At 42.3% G+C, this 18,506-nt stretch overlaps 1 long non-coding RNA gene across 1 annotated transcript; it reads left to right on the top strand.

Moving 5' to 3' along the window:
• Nucleotides 1-2,552: 2,552 nt before the first annotated feature.
• On the top strand, nt 2,553-9,166 carry LOC138838648 (uncharacterized). The gene is made up of 3 exons (XR_011375695.1): nt 2,553-2,594; nt 8,243-8,416; nt 9,022-9,166. It is a non-coding gene; the product is annotated as an uncharacterized lncRNA (long non-coding RNA).
• The last annotated feature ends 9,340 nt before the right edge of the window (nt 9,167-18,506 follow it).

Genomic DNA, 18,506 nt, shown 5'->3' with positions numbered 1-18,506 from the left:
GAGGAGGCTACAATGCTTGTAAGAAATGTACTCATTATCTTGCACATGTAATTGTAACCCCTCTGTACAGTGTTTTCACAATAAAATAAAATAAAATAAAAAATAACCAAACTTCAAGTAGGATAAACTCAGAAATCCACACTGTCACATTGTAATTAAATTGTTGAAGACAGAGAACCTCCAGAGTAATACACACAACTCATCATACACAAGAGATCCTCAATGAGATTATGACCAATTTCTCATCAGAAACGTAGGAGGACAGCAGACAGCAAGAGCAACAAAGTTAAAGTGCTAAAAGTAAGACTATCATCCAACCTTTCCAAAAGAAGAAAACCTGGACACCAGTAGCTCATGCATGTAATCCTAGTTTCTCAGGAGGCTGATATCTGAGGATTGCAGTTCAAGGCCAGGCTGGTCAGAAAAGTCCCCATGAGACTCTTATTTCCAATTAACCACTCAAAAACCAAGTGGTAGAGCACTAGCTTTGACCACAAAGAGGCTCAGGGACAGTGTCCAGGCCCTGAGTTCAATACCACACCTGACAAAAAATAAAATTAAAAAATAAAAAGAGAAAAACTTTCCTCAAAAAATGAGAGCTGAGCTGAGTACCAATAGCTGGGGGCCTGTCATCTTAACTACTCATGATTCTAAATTTTGAAGATTATCTCCAATTAACCACCAAAACAAAACAAAACAAAAAGCCAGAGTAGAGCTGTGGCTCAAGTGATAGAGGACAGGCCTTGAGGGAAAAAAAAAAACTTAGGGATGGCATGTATGCCCTGAGTTCAAGTACCGGGACAAGCCCTCTCCCCGCCCTGAATCTTTCCCAAAAGAAAAAGCCAAATAAGAGCAAAAAGGTAAAAAATTCAATCTTAGTAGCCCTCTCAAACACACAAAAATTGAAATAAAAGCAATGAAGTGGACATGCTGGTAAATCTAAATAAGGCTTTATTGTTATAAAACAACAGCTATGGGGGCTGGGAAATGGCTCAGTGGTAGAGCGCTTGCCTTGCATGCATGAGGCCCTGGATTCCATTCCTCAGCACCACATAAGCAAAAAGAAAAGAAGCCGGAAGTGGCGCTGTGGCTCAAGTGGTAGAGTACTAGCCTTGAGCTGAAGAGCTGAGAGACAGCGCCAAGTCCCAGAGTTCAGGCCCCATGACCGGATCCCCCCCAAAAAAAATCCAGCTATAAACAATAACTAGTTACATATTGTTGTTGTTGTTGGTTGTGGGGCTTGAACTCTGGGGCCTGGACCCTGTCCCTGAGCTCTTCAGCTCAAGGTTAGTGCTCTACCACTTGAGCCACAGTGTCACTTCCAGTTTTCTGGTGGTTTATTGAAGATAGGAGTCTCATGGCCTTTCTTGCATGGGCTGGCTTTGAATCATGATCTTCAGATCTCAGCCTCCTGAGTAGCTAGCATTATAGGCGTGAGCCATTGACCCCTGGCTAGTTACATATTTTTAAAAGAGAAGTTCTATGTTTCAAATGTAGAATCTCTAGTTTCAAACTAGATCCCTCTCACTAGGCAGAGGATCTACCACTGGAACCCACTCCCCTAGACCTTGCCTTTCATTAATTTGAAAATATCAACCCACTGCCTCTTGATTGCAAAGCAAGAATCATATGATAAATTATTTTTCTCATAGATGGTATTATCTGCCAGTAACTCCTAGTGGAAGTGGATATTTCCACCACCAAGTGAAGTGGGAGAGAATAAAGACCCAGTGACCCAGTGGTCCCAGTGCAGGGAATCCTGCATAAAAGAAGAGAAATGTACATGTAAATGATGGAAATCCACAGGAGGTAGAGAAATGCAGCCTGCACCTGGCTTCACCTCCTGACTTTCCCTTTCCCATGCCTGGTTGAATCCTTCCTGGCCATATTTATTACAATGTATCCTTTCTTAGCAATACCTCCTGTACCTCAGTTATAGGTTTGAAGTTTCTCTTATTCTGAGAGTTTGTTTGCTTTGTGGTTTCATCTTGTATATTCTTACAGCCTTTTACTTTTAATAAATCATTTCTTCAAGTGGTGTGCCAGAGATTTTGAGTTTTTTAAAAATAAAATCGTATGGCATCAAACATAAAGAATCAGGGTTTAATTTTTAATCTGGATATCACTCTGGTAGTCTCTTTGATAAGCTCTGGTGTGCCTAGGACTTCATTGTGGTGCACCATGGATTCACACATTGTTGGACCAAGTCCTAGGACCTACCCACAAGAAAACTGAGGTCTTTGCACTGGGAGCCTGGGGTTAGTGTCTGTGCAGGAGCAGATCCTAGGATCCCATGGCCCTGAAGAAGGAGAGAGGTGCTTGGCCACTGTCCCAAAACATTGCTATGGTGATGAACATAGTCATCCACCTTGACCTACCTGAAGTCATTGACAACAGTCCTCAAGGTCTAAGAGCTAGACCCCGGCTGTAATTGGCCCATTCTTCCCTGATGTCACTGGGTCCAGCTGGATTGGTCCATTTCCTCACTGATCTCACATGCCATTGTGAGGTCTCTGCAGTGGTTCCAGAAGGTAGGTAGTTTCTGTGCAGTGCTGAGATCTCCTTTGATGACTACTGGACTAAGTCAGAGCTAGGTTGATACTTTTTTAGCTGGGGAGGGAGGTTTTGTGTTGTGTGGGTTTGGGGATTTCTGTTATTCTGTAGTTTAGATTGTGCTAATTTCAGTTAAGATATACTACCACTGAATTGATTTAGCTGTTTCATTAAGATTTGATACCCAACACATTGATTTTGCTAATTTTAATTATGATTTGCTACCTACTGTATTTACTTAGCTAAGTATAGTTAAGATTTACTATGCATCATATTTAAGGAGCTAAGTTTAGTTAGGGTTGATTCCCTGCCATCCCATAAAGAAAATGGAGTCAAATGACAATGGATACACTACATTCTCCTCCAGGGAAGATGAGATCCTTGCCAGTCAATACCATGTACAGCATGTACATTGTCTATGGCAGCTATGGGGAAGTGAAGGCCTATCTGCCTCACAGACAGTGAGGTAGCAGTAAAAATACTGGAGAGAGAAGACTACCGTATGCTGGTAGAAAATGAAGTGGATATTGTTAAGGCTCTGAATCACCCCCACATGATTAGGGTGTTCCAAGTGATCCAGGGAGAGAAACATGTCTACCTGGTAATAGAAATGGCCACCAAGGGAAACCTGCAAAAGTGGATCAGAGCATCATGCCACCTATTTGAGAATGAATCTAAGTTTCTGAAGCAGATAGTAACTCCTGTGCAGTACTTTCATCTGAATAGGATGGCCCACCTTGACCTAAAGCCTGACAACATCCTACTGGATGAAAATGGCAATACTAATGACTTTGGGTTAAGCCCGAGGATTGCCCCAGGGCAGTTGCTCACAGAAATGTGTGGTGCCTACATATTCCATGCCCCTGAAACCTGAAACAGGTTTCAAGGTGGATCTCTGGGGCCTGGGCACCAGCTTGGTTTTTATGATTACAAGAAAATTCCCATTTAAAGGGACCACTTCCATCCAACTATGTATACCAATTATACAGGGCAGGTATGATGTACCATATCACCTGACTGCAAAAGGACATAACATCCTTTCACAGCTGCTAACTGTAAACCCACAGCAGAGGCCAGATACACACCAGGTAATGGTTTGATAGAGTTGAGGAAGGCTGTCTGTGTCCAGGTGAGCCACTGTCCAACAAGTTAGGTCGGACAATTGTCACCAGAATGTGTTTCATGGGATCCAACAAACTTCAGACCTACACATTGGTACTACAGAGAATATTTGATGAAGTGATGGCCACTTACTTTCTGATAAAAGATGGCTTAAAACAAGATAGTGCCAGCCCTGTGAAACTAAATCAGTGCACCTGCTGTGTTCAACCATACCCAAATGTCACAAACCTTCCCACTTTTCTTGTAAAGAGATCAAGTTTAACATGACCACTTCAGTCTCTTCTGCCAATGTGCAGCGAGACGCAGTGCCGCCTCCCTGCCATTCCCCTCTGCTTCCTGCAGAGGAACTCCATTCCCAGTATCTCACAGCATACTTCAGTGGCTGCCCTCAACTGCTTCTCCCTCCTGACGAGCTATGAAGAGACAGCTGTAAAGCAAAAGCCCTGCCCTCTGCAGAGCCCCAGGATGAGAACAGAGTCTGCAGGGTTAGCAAGAGACAGGGCTGCAGTGAGCCTGGAATGAAGCTTAGAAGATATGGGGTCTGGTATGCCAGAGGAGGCTGTACAGAAAGTTCATACTACTGTGTTCCCAGCATACCTAGCAAAGACTGCTGCTCTTGCCTTGGGAACAGAGATAAAACATCAGAGGAAAATGCCTTTCCCTCTGAGCAGCCTAAGAATGATAGCAGAGACTCTATCTCAAAAAGAAAATGGGGCAAGAGGGAAGTGGTTAGCAGGATAGTAGTCCCTGCTCTTCACAGATGGTGCTGCTGTCTGCGAACCAGGGAACAGAACAGTTACAGGGAAGGCAGAGAAGAGCCCTGAAAGACGTCAAAGCCATTCAGAGCCAGAAGCCCTATCACTGACATATGATGCTTCTCACACACCCATCTGGAGACAGCAGAACAACCCCAGCCCCAGGGGGTTTGGAAGAACAGGGTCATGCAAGAGAAATGAGCCTGAGTCTCTGAACACTAATAACCCTATTAGAAGATGGCTCTAGTCACAAATTGTACTGCCTGAATACACTTAAAACTGATTTTCTTAGGGAAAACAACATGAAAGTCTTTCAAAGACAAAACAGGAACAATCATTATCATAAGGAAACAATTGAGGTCAAACTGTCTGTGGTTGCCTAGAAATGCTGTCCTCTAAAGAGAGGACATCCTTAGAACACTTCAGATGAATGAGAATAGCTTAGAAGTGTTTGTCTTCTCACTTTAAAACTAGCTAAATGACTTCAGCTTTTAAGCTTGAATTCTAATTTTACTTAGAGTGTGTAGACAAGTCCCTATTACCTTTGTTTAGAAATGTATGTGGTGTAAATCTGTGTATTTTATAAACCTATGAATCTATGAATACTATAGTCTATAATAACCTGTAAATTTATTCCCTTATGTAACTGTAACCTCTCTATATATCACTTTGACAATAAAATTAAAATAAAAAATCTGAATTCTAGAAGTAATATTATAAGCATTATGTAACTCTGTTCTTTTTTTTTTTTTTTTTTTTTTTTTGGTCGGTCGTGGGGCTTGAACTCTGGGCCTGGGCGCTGTCCCTCAGCTCTTCAGCTCAAGGCGAGCGCTCTACCACTTGAGCTACAGCGCCACTTCCGGTTTTCTGATGGTTTATTGGAGATAGGAGTCTCGCGGTCTCTCCTGCCCGGGCTGGCTTTGAACCGCGATCCTCAGATCTCAGCCTCCTGAGTAGCTAGGATTACAGGCGTGAGCCACCAGCGCCCGGCTCTCTGTTCTTAAAATCGAGAAAACCCAACTTTATTTGCAAGCAACAGAGAGAGAAAGAAGAGAGAGAGAGAAAGAAAGAAAGAATGAGAAACCAGCATCAATTGCTGCTGGTGAAGATCTTGAATTCTGCACCTCCTCTCCTGTGAGAAAGAGACTCACGAGTGATTACCACTGCCTGTGGTCACGCCCCCATCACCATGACTAGGCACATAACACAAAGGAAATAAGAAAAGTCAATAACACACATTCTATCCATTTCCCCAAGGCTGCACAGCCCAAGGGATCAGAGCATGAAGATGCATCTTAACATAGACTGTGAATTTTCAGTTCTAGACAAATGACCGCCCTGGCAGAAAGAAAAACTAAAGGTTTTTGTTGTTGATGGCAGTGGTGGTTGGGGTAAAATTTTGGTAAGAACAGCTTGGTTTTACTTTGACCTTTTTCGCGTTGTTCTTTTCTCCTTAAAAGAAATTCTTTGTTTTTCCTTGTATCTTATGAAATAATTCTTTCAGTTTTTTTTCTATTTTCCAAATTATATTTTTCATTTAAATATATTTTTCCTCTCTCTATCCATGCCTGCTCCATGTCTCCTAGTCACAGAGCTTGAAGTCAGGTCATGAACACTGTCCCTGAGCTCATGTTAAGGCCAGTGCTCTACCTCTTGAGCCACTTTTCTACTTCTACTTCTGAATTTTTTGGTGATTAATTGGAGATGAGTATCCTGGACTTTTGTTCCCAGACTAACCTCAAAACTCAAACCTCAAATCTCAGGTTTACAGGCATGATCCACCTGTGCCCAGCAGCTTTAGATGCTTTAATTTACATGTAGGGCTAGGTGCTGACTCTGAGCTTTTATGCTCAAGACTAACTCTAGCACTTGAGCCACATCACTTCAGGTTCTTTGGGGATGAGTTAGAGATAATAACCTCAATGTCTTCCCTACCTTGGTTGACTTTGAAGAGCCTCAGACCTCAGCCTCCTGAATAGAGGAGTACACGTGGGAGCCATGGGTGCCTGGCCAATTAATAAGTCCCCAAACTACCTTGAATACTTTAGAATGACAAACAGTTTTCTACTGCCTGGATTTCAGACACACTGCAGGTTGTAAGGGAAGAACAAGCTGTGTTGGAGAACCAGAAATACTTGCTCAGGGTGCTAATGTATCAGAGAAACTATTCACTGTGAGGTGAAATGTGATTTACTCTTTGAATCAACTAAATTCCTTTCTTTCTAGTCTTTTTCTTAATAGAGCACTTCACTTCATTGTTTTTCAATTCCAAAAAATTTAAACTTAAATTTATCCCTTCTTTGAGAATTGATTACACAATAAATGAGTTTCCTCATTTGTGTGCCTGTTTTCAAGGGCCTGATATGGGTCTTGTGTCCTATTCCACCATGGCTCCTCCTGAGATGAGCTTCCTCAGGAGAGTCAATGATTGTGTAAAAGGTCTGATAAACTGACAGGTGTTATAGAGGAGTCTGGGTGGACTCAAGTGACTGGATGAGATTGTACTCATTTATACATAGCACTGATTTAATATTTCAAATGAATGAAATGTAATCTTATTTCTTACTACAAAGCAATATATATACATTTACATATTATATATATATATGTCTGTCTTTGAAAGATTTGCAAACTTTATTTTAGAACTATATGAAACTCAAGAAAAGTAGAGATTGGTAAGGTTGATATTTCAAAGTAGAAATTGGTAAGGTTGATATTTCAAATCAAGTAAACAGGTTGTATTTTATTTTACTTTTTTGCATGTCAACTTTATGCTTAATTCACACTGAAATTTTCAAAATCAATGAGAGTGCATTTCAAAAGCTGCTCACTTTTGGCCATTTAAAAAACTTTTATAAATGGAGGTTCCTCAAAAGACTTCACATAGATCTCCCCTATGATCCAGCAATCCCACTTTTGGGCATTTACCCAAATGTTTACAAACAAGACCACACTAAAGCTACCAGCACAACTATGTTTATTGCAGCATTATTTACCATAGCTAAGATATGGAACCAACCCAGATGCCCCTCAGTAGATGAATGGATCAAGAAAATGTGGTATATATACACAATGGAATTCTATGCCTCCATCAGAAAGAATGACATTTCCCCATTTGTTAGGAAATGGAAAGGTTTGGAAAAAATTATATTAAGTGAAGTAAGCCAGGCCCAAAGAAGCATAGGTCCCATGGTTTCCCTTATTTGCAATATCTAGTATAGGTATGAGTCAAGCAGAAAAGGTCAGATAATGTGATGTTAGGAAAACGAACCCTTAAATATGTATTTTAAAGTTTTCGTTTCTTTCATGCATGTGTTTCTAAAGCATTTATAAGATTATTTCTTTGTTGCTTTGTATGTCCCTCCCCCACAGTGTAACCCCCACTTTCACTATATTTGATGTCAGTATAACATGTGGAGGAGATGGGGACAAACAAGTCGTTTAAGGATTCAGGTGGACCTGTTGCAACAATGAGAAGTACAAAATGTCATGTCAAAACCAGCTTTACAATGTCGGTGTGTGGGGGGGAGGGGGGTATATTTGGGTGGGAGGAGGGGGGTATAATTGGGTGGGGAGAGGGGGGAGGCAGGGAAGGGAGGTGAAGGGTAAACAAAGGAGGAGGCTGCAATGCTTGGTAAGAAATGTATGCATTATCCTGCCCATGTAATTGTAGCACCTCTGTACAGTATGTTCTCAAATAAAATAAAATAAAATTAAAAAAAAACTTTTATAAGCATGTATTAGTATAACATGTGGTTCTGGGATTTTTTTTTTCCACATAAAACTATCCATGATAAACTGTCTGCCGGCAGGTATTCAGTGTGAACATTCCATGATGACCTGTCACCACAGTGATGAAATGAGGCATGTCTTGCCTTCTATTTCAACTGTCAATCAGAGCCATGTGTCACATTTGTGAGTAGTTGGGACATTCTATTTCCTGTCAAAGTCCTAAGAGATGGGAAATCTGAGAAGCCACTGTAGAGGTATGTACATACTGAGGTTCTGAATGCTGCTTTTATCCATGGGACTGCTCTATCTTAATCTATATTCCTCATTTTTTACATTCTGTAATAGTTTTATTTTTTTTAATCTTCTTTTTATTTTTTTTGCACTCCACGTGGCTGGGAAAGAGAGGAGAGAGCGAGGAAAGAGCTAGAAAAGAGCAGAAAGAGGGGTAAGAACAGCAGCACTCACGTGGTATTCAGGTAAGAGGTATGTTTATTCAGTAGACCTGATGGGACCAGGCAAGCTTGGCACTCCACGTGGCTGGGAAAGAGAGAGGAAAGAGCTAGAGCAGAGAGAGCTAGAAAAGAGCAAGAGCAAGAGAGAAAGAGAGCTAGAAAAAGGCAGAGAGAGCAATAGTTTTATTTTTTAAATTTAATTGCCACAATGATGTTACATTTATATCCATAAGGTAATGAATACATTTGTAAATGTTACAAAATTTCATTAAAATATTCAATTAAGTTATGAAACTAATTTTTAAAATATTTTAAATTCTAAATATTGTAGTTTTTCCAATGTAGGGTTTGTAAACATCTTGGAAGAGAAAAGATAACAGGGAACACAAGTACTCTCCCTCCAACAGGTGAGGGGACTCGTGATACTGAATAGAACAATGTCAGAATTTGAGATGTGGCTTAAGGAGTAGAGTGCCAAGCTTGAGCATAAAAGCTAAAGGAGACTAAAGCATCATGAATTGAAGGCTAAGTATCAGCACAAACACAAGGAAAAGGTGAATATATTAATAAAATTCCATGAAACATAGGTTGTATATCTTCTTCTTCATGTAGATGTCCTTAGACATAGTAATCCAGAAGTTTGGGATGGGTTTTCAGGGTATAGTGACTGAGAGAGTACTGATAACTTAGTCCCTGTTAGGCAGATAATGGTGTAGTGTTGACAAGGAATTGGGTTATCAGGATAGTGGAGTGGACACGGGGTGATGGAGGGAAAGTAGCTTGGGTATTAGTATTAGCATTAGTTTGTGCGAGTTATGCACTGTGGCAGTGAATGTGTATCTACAAGGGAGATCAACTTCTGCTCTCTTGTCCTGAGGCAGCTAGTGAAGGTGAGACTTACTGAGCTCCTGGCTGGTGAGGAGGACCTGAGAAGGAAGATGCCTGTCCTCAGCTGCCCTTGTCCCCTTACTTGTTCTTTCACTCAGCTCAGTAATCACCAGAAAGTTGTCACCATCCTCCAAGCATCAGTTCAGTAGGACACAAGGCCTCTGTTAATTAGTTATAACTGCTCATCAGGGATGACCAAAGAACAGTGAATTCTTGGAACAGACATCAAGTGGCAATTGGTTTGGGATGTTCTGAGTTCTGAGCCTTCTTGGGTGCCAAGTAGAACAATGGTCACACGTGGGGTCACCTACTGGTCAGGAAGGTTCCCTAGAGACCTTTGACTGAGAAGATGCTGAGAGAGGATTGTCACAAGTGAGCACCCTCTCATGTCCTTCAGAGAAAGTCTATTTATAAGAAGCTATCTTATTTTTGGTCAGGAATAGAAAGGTAGAGGCATTAGGCACAGGTTCATGATTTGAACCTTTCCCTGGCTCAAGCTGTCCCCTAGAGCATTAGTATTCCCAGAGTCACTTTGTTACAGAGGATTTAAGACTAAGACTTGCTCTTGGTTCTGGATTCCATGACATCATGCAGAGGAATCAAGAGTTGGGGGAGCTCTGTATCCAGCACCCAATTAGATTCTTTTCTCATTACCATCACTCAGGAGTGTATTGAATCTGAGGAAGTGTTCAAAATCTCTTACTTTCAATTCTTGCTATGATCTTTCCTCAGGGCTGGGTTGAAATCACAGGAAACAGTAGATGTTCTCTATGACTTGCAAATTATTTAATCACATAAAGAAAGTAGACTTCAGGCTCACCTTTCCCCATGGTTAACCAATTGGAACAACATAGGCAGACAACTCCAAACATGGAACTTTGCACAGAGTATAGATTCCACATTGTATAGATTCCATATTCAATTTGATTCCAGGACACCAGGACTCAACCCTTTGATTCCTGTCACCTTTTTCTCTATCTGATGTGTTATTTCTATGTGAACTGCTCTCAGTGAAAGTATTTGCCCACATAATCACTCTGTGATGTTTAAGCACTTGCCACACCGGAAAAATCTTCATGTTAGGTTAATTAGGTAGGTGATCAATGAGAACACCACATGTTATTCAGGCAAAGAGCAGTTTATTTCTGAACTTCTGGTTTAAGGCCAGTTTGGGGATTCCAGGTGGCTAGAAATGGCCAATTCACCCCTGGGCCATGTCTTATCTAGGGCATGGGTGAGGAGAAGGTGTGATCAGGTGAGGGAAGTTGTGGTCAAGTGGGGGAATAGCTGTGGCCAGGTGGGAGAAGTGTGGCCACCTCAGATGTGGTTATGATCTCAGAGCCTGGGACCCTCCCACAGTCAGATGAGAGGAGTGACCATGGGCAGACCAATATGTGATCTCAGAGAAGGGGGAGATGACTGCCTCCAGGTATGCCAGTTATATAGTTCACACAGGTACTGGTAGAAGATGTATACAGATGCGGGGGGGGGGAGAGAATAGTCATCTGTATGGGGCCCTCCCGGAGTGTACCTTACACTGCTCAAGCCCACACTGACTCGGTCAATTTGACCAAAGGATTAAGAAGAGCAAAATCTTGAACAGAGAGTCCTGACAAAATGGACCAATCTCTCATGCTTCTGCTAACAGCTATTCTACTCTCAACTTCTGTGAGAAATTACTTCTGTTTTTGTTAGCTTCCATGTTTGTGTGAGATTGCTCAATGTCTTTTGGTACCAGGATATTTCACTTCATGTAATATCTTTCATGACCCTTCAACAGTCTTCTCATCACACAAAGAAAAATGCGTTCCAGATGTTAGATATGCAAGCAATGCATAATGAAAACAAAGAACATCACATTGTACTTCAAAATAACAGCAATATAATTTGTAATCAAATAAAATCTTTGAAAAAATTATTACGAATTGTCACATGGTCAGCTAGTCTACTCCCAATCTCTGTGAGAAGTTGGTTCTATTTTTCAAAGCTTCCATTTTTGTGTGAGATTGCTCAATATCTTTCTGCACCTTGTAATTTAACAATATAGGATCTTCCATAGTCCTTCAAGAGATTGTAAATGACAGCCTTCTTCTCACCTCTGCTTTAATACTTCACGCTTTAGTTTTCATTTGCATTTTGAAGAACCCCTTAAAATCTTGAGGGAAAGCTAGGCACCGGTGGCTCATGTCTGTAATCCTAGCTACTCAGGAGGCTGAGAGCTGAGGATCGTGGTTCAAATCCAGCCTGGACAGGAAAAGTCCATGAGACTCTAATCTCCAATTCACCACAAGAAAACCAGAAGTGGCACTGTGGCTCAAGTGGTAGAGCACTTTCCTTGAGCTGAAGAGTTGAGGGACAACACCCATGACCAGAGTTTAAGCCCCATGACGGACAAAAACAAACAAAAGAAATAAAATCTTAAGGGGCTAGATAATACACATTGCCTCTTGTCTTCTTGTTTTAAAAGATACATTTATGTCTTTTGAAACACATATCCAATATCAGTATAGCATTGAAACCAAGTCGCATTACACAGATAAACTTTTTAACCCTCTTTGTAAACCTTTTTAAAAAATGTTTAATACATCCAAGGGGCAGTTCTAGCAATACCAATCATATTACTCAATTTACCACTCCTTCCTGTGCAGAGCTCTAGTGATTTTCAGAATCACCGCACATCATCATGGAGTGGTGATTTTTGTTTTTAAATTTCATTTCTGTCTAGAACAGATAATCTGCAGATTGGCCCTACATTGGTAGGGAGGATAATGAAGGAATCTACCTGCTTGGGATAGAGAGCTATTCTGTTGCTCAGATCCAACCCCTCCCTCCTCCATGGATTCCTTCCTTCATGTCACTGGGAGTGTATTCACTCACAAACTCATTTGCAAAACATTCTTCACCATGTTGTTCTGTTGCTCCCAAAGCACCCGTGCTCACTGCTAGCTCTTCAACTTAGGCTTATGAAGATAGCAAATATTTACTCTGGAGCATTTTATCTGGAATTGATTGTGATCTTCATGGAAATCATAGAACATCCAGAGAAAAACTCACACAATCCCCCCTCAACACACAAACACACAGAAACACACACATACCTCCTTTTCAATGCTGTTTTCCTTAAGTGTGTTTAAAATATTTCTTATACTGAGAATTTGTCATGTTGAGAATCTTGGTGACTAGGTCTATGACGTTAAATCAGTCCTTAAACTTCACTGCTCAGAAGGTTTGCGCTATCATATTAAAGGTTGTGAAGACTCAAAACCAGGCCAAGGGGTGAAAATCTAATGACTTATCATTCCCATTTTACAAGGAAAGCTCTTTCCATCCTGTTCTTTTGTCTGTTGTCAATTAGTTAATATACTGCCTGGTGGTTAACCTGCAGACTCCTAGGAAAAACCAGGCTTGTGATTCCACAGGGCCTTAGATGAGGATTTGGACATCAGAGCCTATGAAAGTAGGTTCCAGAAGGATGAAGTATAGGTCCTCAGATTCCCTACCCAATGCAAAATATTCCTTGCAAACTTGGCTGCAATACAGGACATTGGGACCTGTATTGTGGAGGAGGCACAACTTACTTGATATAAAACTGGAAGAGTAATATATGACAATATCTAGTACACAGAAGATTGCATAGAGTCTCAGTTCTCCAACCTCTGGGATTTTCTCTTCATTATCAGCTGCTAGGGCATAGGTGTGCCATTGTCCTGACTGAATGAGAAACACCCCATCGGGAAAGTTAGAAGATGGATCTTCAGTTTTGCTCCCCAAACACTCAGGGGTTCAAGTAACCTGCTTGTGATGACCTGGAGGGTTCCCTCTCCAGACTCTGAGTTCCTTGACTCCTGTCTTTCAGAAGAGAAATTACTGGAAATATTCAGAGTCTCTGATTCTTACTGCATTGTATTAATCAATTTGAAGAGAGAGATTCAGGAAAGGAGTATTTTTAGGAGGAGATTCTATTCCTTAATTGAATGACCACATGGAGATCTGTTTGTCCAAGTAACACACACACACACACACACACACACACAATTATAAAAATTTAATACCTAAGCTTATATGAAATATCATGGCAAAAATCACAGATCATGTGGTCCATGTGTTCTTAACTATGTTTTATATTACTGTCCAATGACAAAGGAAGAGCTAAAAATAGAAGACTAATGGTTGAATACAGACACATAGGGCAATCTATTAAGAAATGTGATTGATGCACAAAAGTGAATGTGAGACAGACACACTGACACTCAGTCAAAGAGACATATAAACACACAGTTTCCCCACACACACTAGTTTCCCATAGCACCATATTCAGGCTACCTGGTACTGATACAATTGAAGATTCTGCTGGGCATGAGAACATGTGAGCAGCAGAGCCAGCAGCAGGATTCTTATGCTGTGGGGCTTTCTATCTCCTAAGGGAGAAGCTCAAAGCAGCTCTGTGGTTGGGTAGGGTGGCATCTCATGGGCTCAAAGCCAGCCTGTGCAGGAAAGTCCATGAGGCTCTTCTCTCCAATTAACTACTCAGAAAAAAGTGGAAAATGGTGTTGTGGCTTGAGCACAAAGAGACTAGGGACGGGGTCCAGACCCTGAGTTCCATTCTCAGGACTGGCGGAGCCAAAAAGAAAGGGAATGAAGATATTGATCAGAAGATGCTGGAATTGAGTCTGAGAAGCAAACCACTGAGTCAAACTCTGGTTTCATATAGACTGGATGTGTTCCCTTAGGAGACATTTCTTAGGAAGGTAACATCAAATTTGATGTTACCTTTATTTCTCCCTCTGTCTCTCTCTCTGTATATAATATATAAATCTCTCATGCAAACAGCATATAACACCTTACACAAAAATAAATGCATAATACAACATGGCTATATAATGTATAGTATGCACATACAACATATATACGTGTGTGTGTGTGTGTGTGTGTGAGTGTGTGTGTGTGTGTGTGTGTGTGTGTGTGTGTGTGTGTGTGTGTAATATAAGGTTTGGAGCACTGTCTTGGATGATGTAATGATTTTTGCCCATGCAAGTCTATTGAGTCACACCAACATTCAGAAGGGTTCATCTTCACAAGTTTATTCTACCTGACCATGTGACTCTACTTTCCCAAATCAAAGTAATACCATTCACCCAGCCCTGGTGGGTCACACCAGCCATCCTGCAAACTCAGGAGGCTGAGATCTGGGGCCATGGAGGTTCAATCAGGAAAGGCTCCCAGACTCCTCTCTCCAACGAATCACCAAAAACCCAGATCACCACAAGGCGGAGCTGTGGGTCAAGTGTTAGTGCACCAGCCTTGATTGAATGAGCTCTGGGGCCGAAGTCACAATCCAAGGTAAAGCCTAGGACATGGAAGATAAACTCCTATGAAGCCAGAATCCAGGTTCCAATTTCAGTGATTTAAATGTAAGGTGCATGCCCATTTAATTGGAGCTGATGGGTATGTATAAGAGAGATTTTCTGATTAATTACCAAAGGCAACTTAGAAACTTCTGTTTCCATATATTCCCACAACTCTTGCTTCATTACAATCATCTGAGAAGAGAGAAAGAAGCAGAAGGGAAGGCCAGTGCACAGGCTCCATTTTGTGGCAAATGTCTCCTAACTCTGAGCAAAGAGAGGCCAGCAGACAGAACAACTGAATAACGAATGTTCTCCATTCATCTCTATTCCCATAGTGGGGAAAAAAGCAGTGATTTACCTTCCCCCTTCCAAATGTAGTGGATGTGGTCACTCTAGATGCCAGTTTCCAACATGATCCTTCTCAGCTCCATGTCTTCCTCTTCAGTGACAAGGCTGCCTGGTTTTCCTGCATGGAAGAGAAGACAAGACAGTAGCCACATAGACCATCATACAACCGGCTGTATACTGCATCCTCTGGGGTCTCCTGTGCTGTTTCCTGATTCAGAATCCCACCATGTCCCCTCAGCCTCCATCCAGGGACTCTGCCTGGCCCTCATCTGCCCACCTCAGTCCAATGGCTCCGATAGCCCAGAAACTCAGTGTCAAATGGGGAAGAGCTTTATTCAGTGGCTAAGCAAGCAGACAAAGCACATATAGCTAAGCTGAAAGGGCCCAGCCCAACCTCACAGAGGGTGGACTTCTCACAGGGAGGGAGAGAGAAATACATGCAGCTCCCTGGCTGTCAGGGGGTATTTCTAGGGTAAGTGGAGGGATCTGACCCCAAAGCTATGCAAAGCTTGGTGTTTTATTTTTGCTCTAAGCACTCCTGGTGTTATTCTTTCTGAGTTTCTGCCTGTTGGGGGCATTTATTCCAGGTAAGAAGCAGCCTGCCACAAAACAGATCCTTATCCTTGAGAAAAGGCTGGTGCCCTGTGATCTGCATTATGGACAGGAGGTGGCTTACATTGCAGGGGGGTGGGAGAGAATTTCTCAGGGAAGGCACAGATCCTGCCAGACAAATGTTCATTCTTGGGGTGAGAATTTCATTGCTCAGGAAAGAATGTCTCCTGTTGTCTTTCTTTGAAGCAAAGATGGTGCTTCTCTGTTTCTAAACACCATGTTGCTGAGTTGCCTTCACCAGGCCTCATTTTCCTCCATATCCTGCCTCATTTTCCCCTCAATGACTCTGGTCCCTTGATCTTAGGGTTGCTAGATGGATGAATATCAGCTGTATTTGCTCTAAACTGACCACACTTCATTTTGCCCAGCCTGTGCTGCTCCAATATCACTTGTCAGCTGGTCTAAGGACTTGAACTCAGAACCTGCCTGTTGTTCCTGAACTTTTCCACTCAAGTCTAGCCCTGGAAAACTTGAGTCACAGCGCTAATTCCCCCTTGTTGGTTGTTTTGTCAGAGATGAGAGTTTCAAGGATTTTCTTGCCTGGACTGGCTTTGAACCTTGGTTGCCAGATCTCAACCTCCTGAGAAGCCAGCATGAGAAGCCACCAGCACCAGGCTGGCTTCATTGTCTTGAGACCCAGATTCAGGGTCGTTGCCTTTTCTCCCAAGGAAGATCAAGGTCACAGGGATAAACACACTGGAGCAAATGAATGCACCATCCCAGCTCTCCAAGCTCAGTGTAGAGGTGGCTGTGGTTTGCTTCTCTGCATAGGAAGAAGCTGCAGTACTTACCTGCCAATATGATCGTGCTGGTTTTCCTTTCATCTCTATTCACAGAGACCATTTTCAATGTGAGGAATTCATCTGTAATTTTCAGTATTTAGATATGGAAAGTGTATTCTGGAAATTCAAAATAACGATGTCACAATGCAAGAAAATAGATGGTTCATTGTGTTCGGTAATGTCTCTGGTGACATGAGAATTCAGTCTCAAGAAACAAGAGAAATCCCATCCTGCAGGATGGAATGGGGAGTCTTTCTTGGAAAGCTGGCGATTGCAGGGGGAGTCCTGACTCAAACACCTGCAGCCCAGAAATTCATGTGCACCAAGCTTATAAGGACAAGAACTTCATATTTAGGTTGCAGGCCCTAGTCTTACAAAAGCCTACCACAGAGGTGAACACTCAGGGATGATCAAAGCAAACCATGTGCAGAACTAATCAGGAGTGAGCATTCTCTGTAGCCAAGCTTTCTTGGGGCTAAACAGCATGGCACATGCAATTCTAAGAATGGCCCATCTCATGTCTAGGCCTTCGGGAGCTGGAAGAAATGCTCCCACAGCCCAGCAAGACACAAGGATGTCTGTGAACACACGGAGAAGTTACTCAGACACAAGCATTAAAAAAAAAGATTAAAGAGAGCAAAATCCTTTTACGGGGAAAGGAACAAAGATAAGTTAGGGAAAGGGACTCACGCACAGGCATTCAGAATAAAAGCAAGATATACAGAGCCAGAAGCTCCCTCTTTTTGGCTTGGAAAGGCAAGCAAAGGATGACTTTGTCTATCTGAAGAACGAACATGTGAAGAGTGAGTTGCAGGAAGAACCAGCGACGAGAAAGTGTAACACCAGCAACAATGAAGACCAAAGATTAACATCCAATTGTGCAGGACTCTAGGTGAGAACCTGTTATTATCATATAAACACCCCTAATGTGAAAGACCTCAGTATTTCTTACTTAGACAGCATGTAGCCTATGCTGGGCTGCACCACTGTCTTTCTGCTTACCTGCCTTCCCTGATTGATTGTTTTTTAATTTGTTCTTTGCTTTTTCAAAAAACCCCATTACAAACTCTGCATAAGTGAATATTTTTATGGAAGTCAGTATTTGGAATGTTGCTTCCTTTTTTGGCAAGATGAAAACCATTGGTGATTATTTCACATCACCATACACACACCTAGTAGATTAGGCCTCTACCTCTTGTAACTGAAGCATAAAGTCGGCTACCCTAGGAGATGAGCATCTGTGGTTGGATTATGGGGACTTTCCCGGTTATTGTGGAGGATCTGCTCCTTCAAGCAGTTCTCTGACTCTACTGAAGAGTCTGGTCGCCTTTCATGGCAGCTGCTGCTATTTTGATTGGGGGAAAAGCTTGCCCTGAAAGCATCGTCCGGGTTTCCAGTTCCTTTCAACATCTGCTCATGTCACTGCAAAGCATCCCCAAATGTTATCCACAGCAACATGGAAGGCTTGGAAACAGGAGGAGGCACAGGGAGTAGGACTGGGCCTGAGTCTTGCAAGGTTCAGGGTCTTGTTCATGTGGACTCGGTCCTTGTGGGCAGGAGGTGTCTGTTGCTACCGCCTCGACCAGCAAGGAAGATGCGACACCGAACTCTTCTCTCTGCAGTTTATTCAGGACCTTTTAGTAATCTTCTGACCCCAACCCCGGGGAGAATTCCCCACAGCCTTAAGTACCCACTGGGTAGCCAACCCTGATACGCCACGTGGGAACCACCAATAGGTTCAGGTGCGCGGAAGCAAGCCAGATTCTTTGCCTTAGCCATGTAAGGAGTTGTTTACCACGAGAGCACTCGCCATCGGGAAGGCGGAGGGCGGAAGCCGGCGCCATCTTCCAGGTGCGGCCTCTCGCAGCTCTCTACAGTTCCCCGTTTTTTGTTTAAAGAACACAGATGAGAACA

Source organism: Dipodomys merriami, unplaced genomic scaffold, assembly GCF_024711535.1.
Source record: "Dipodomys merriami isolate MVZ:Mamm:240054 unplaced genomic scaffold, mDipMer1.0.p SCAF_286, whole genome shotgun sequence".
NCBI classification, from domain to species: Eukaryota; Metazoa; Chordata; class Mammalia; order Rodentia; family Heteromyidae; genus Dipodomys; species Dipodomys merriami.
The sequence above is the reverse complement of the archived record's forward strand: the minus strand, read 5'-3'. Positions and strand labels throughout refer to the sequence as shown.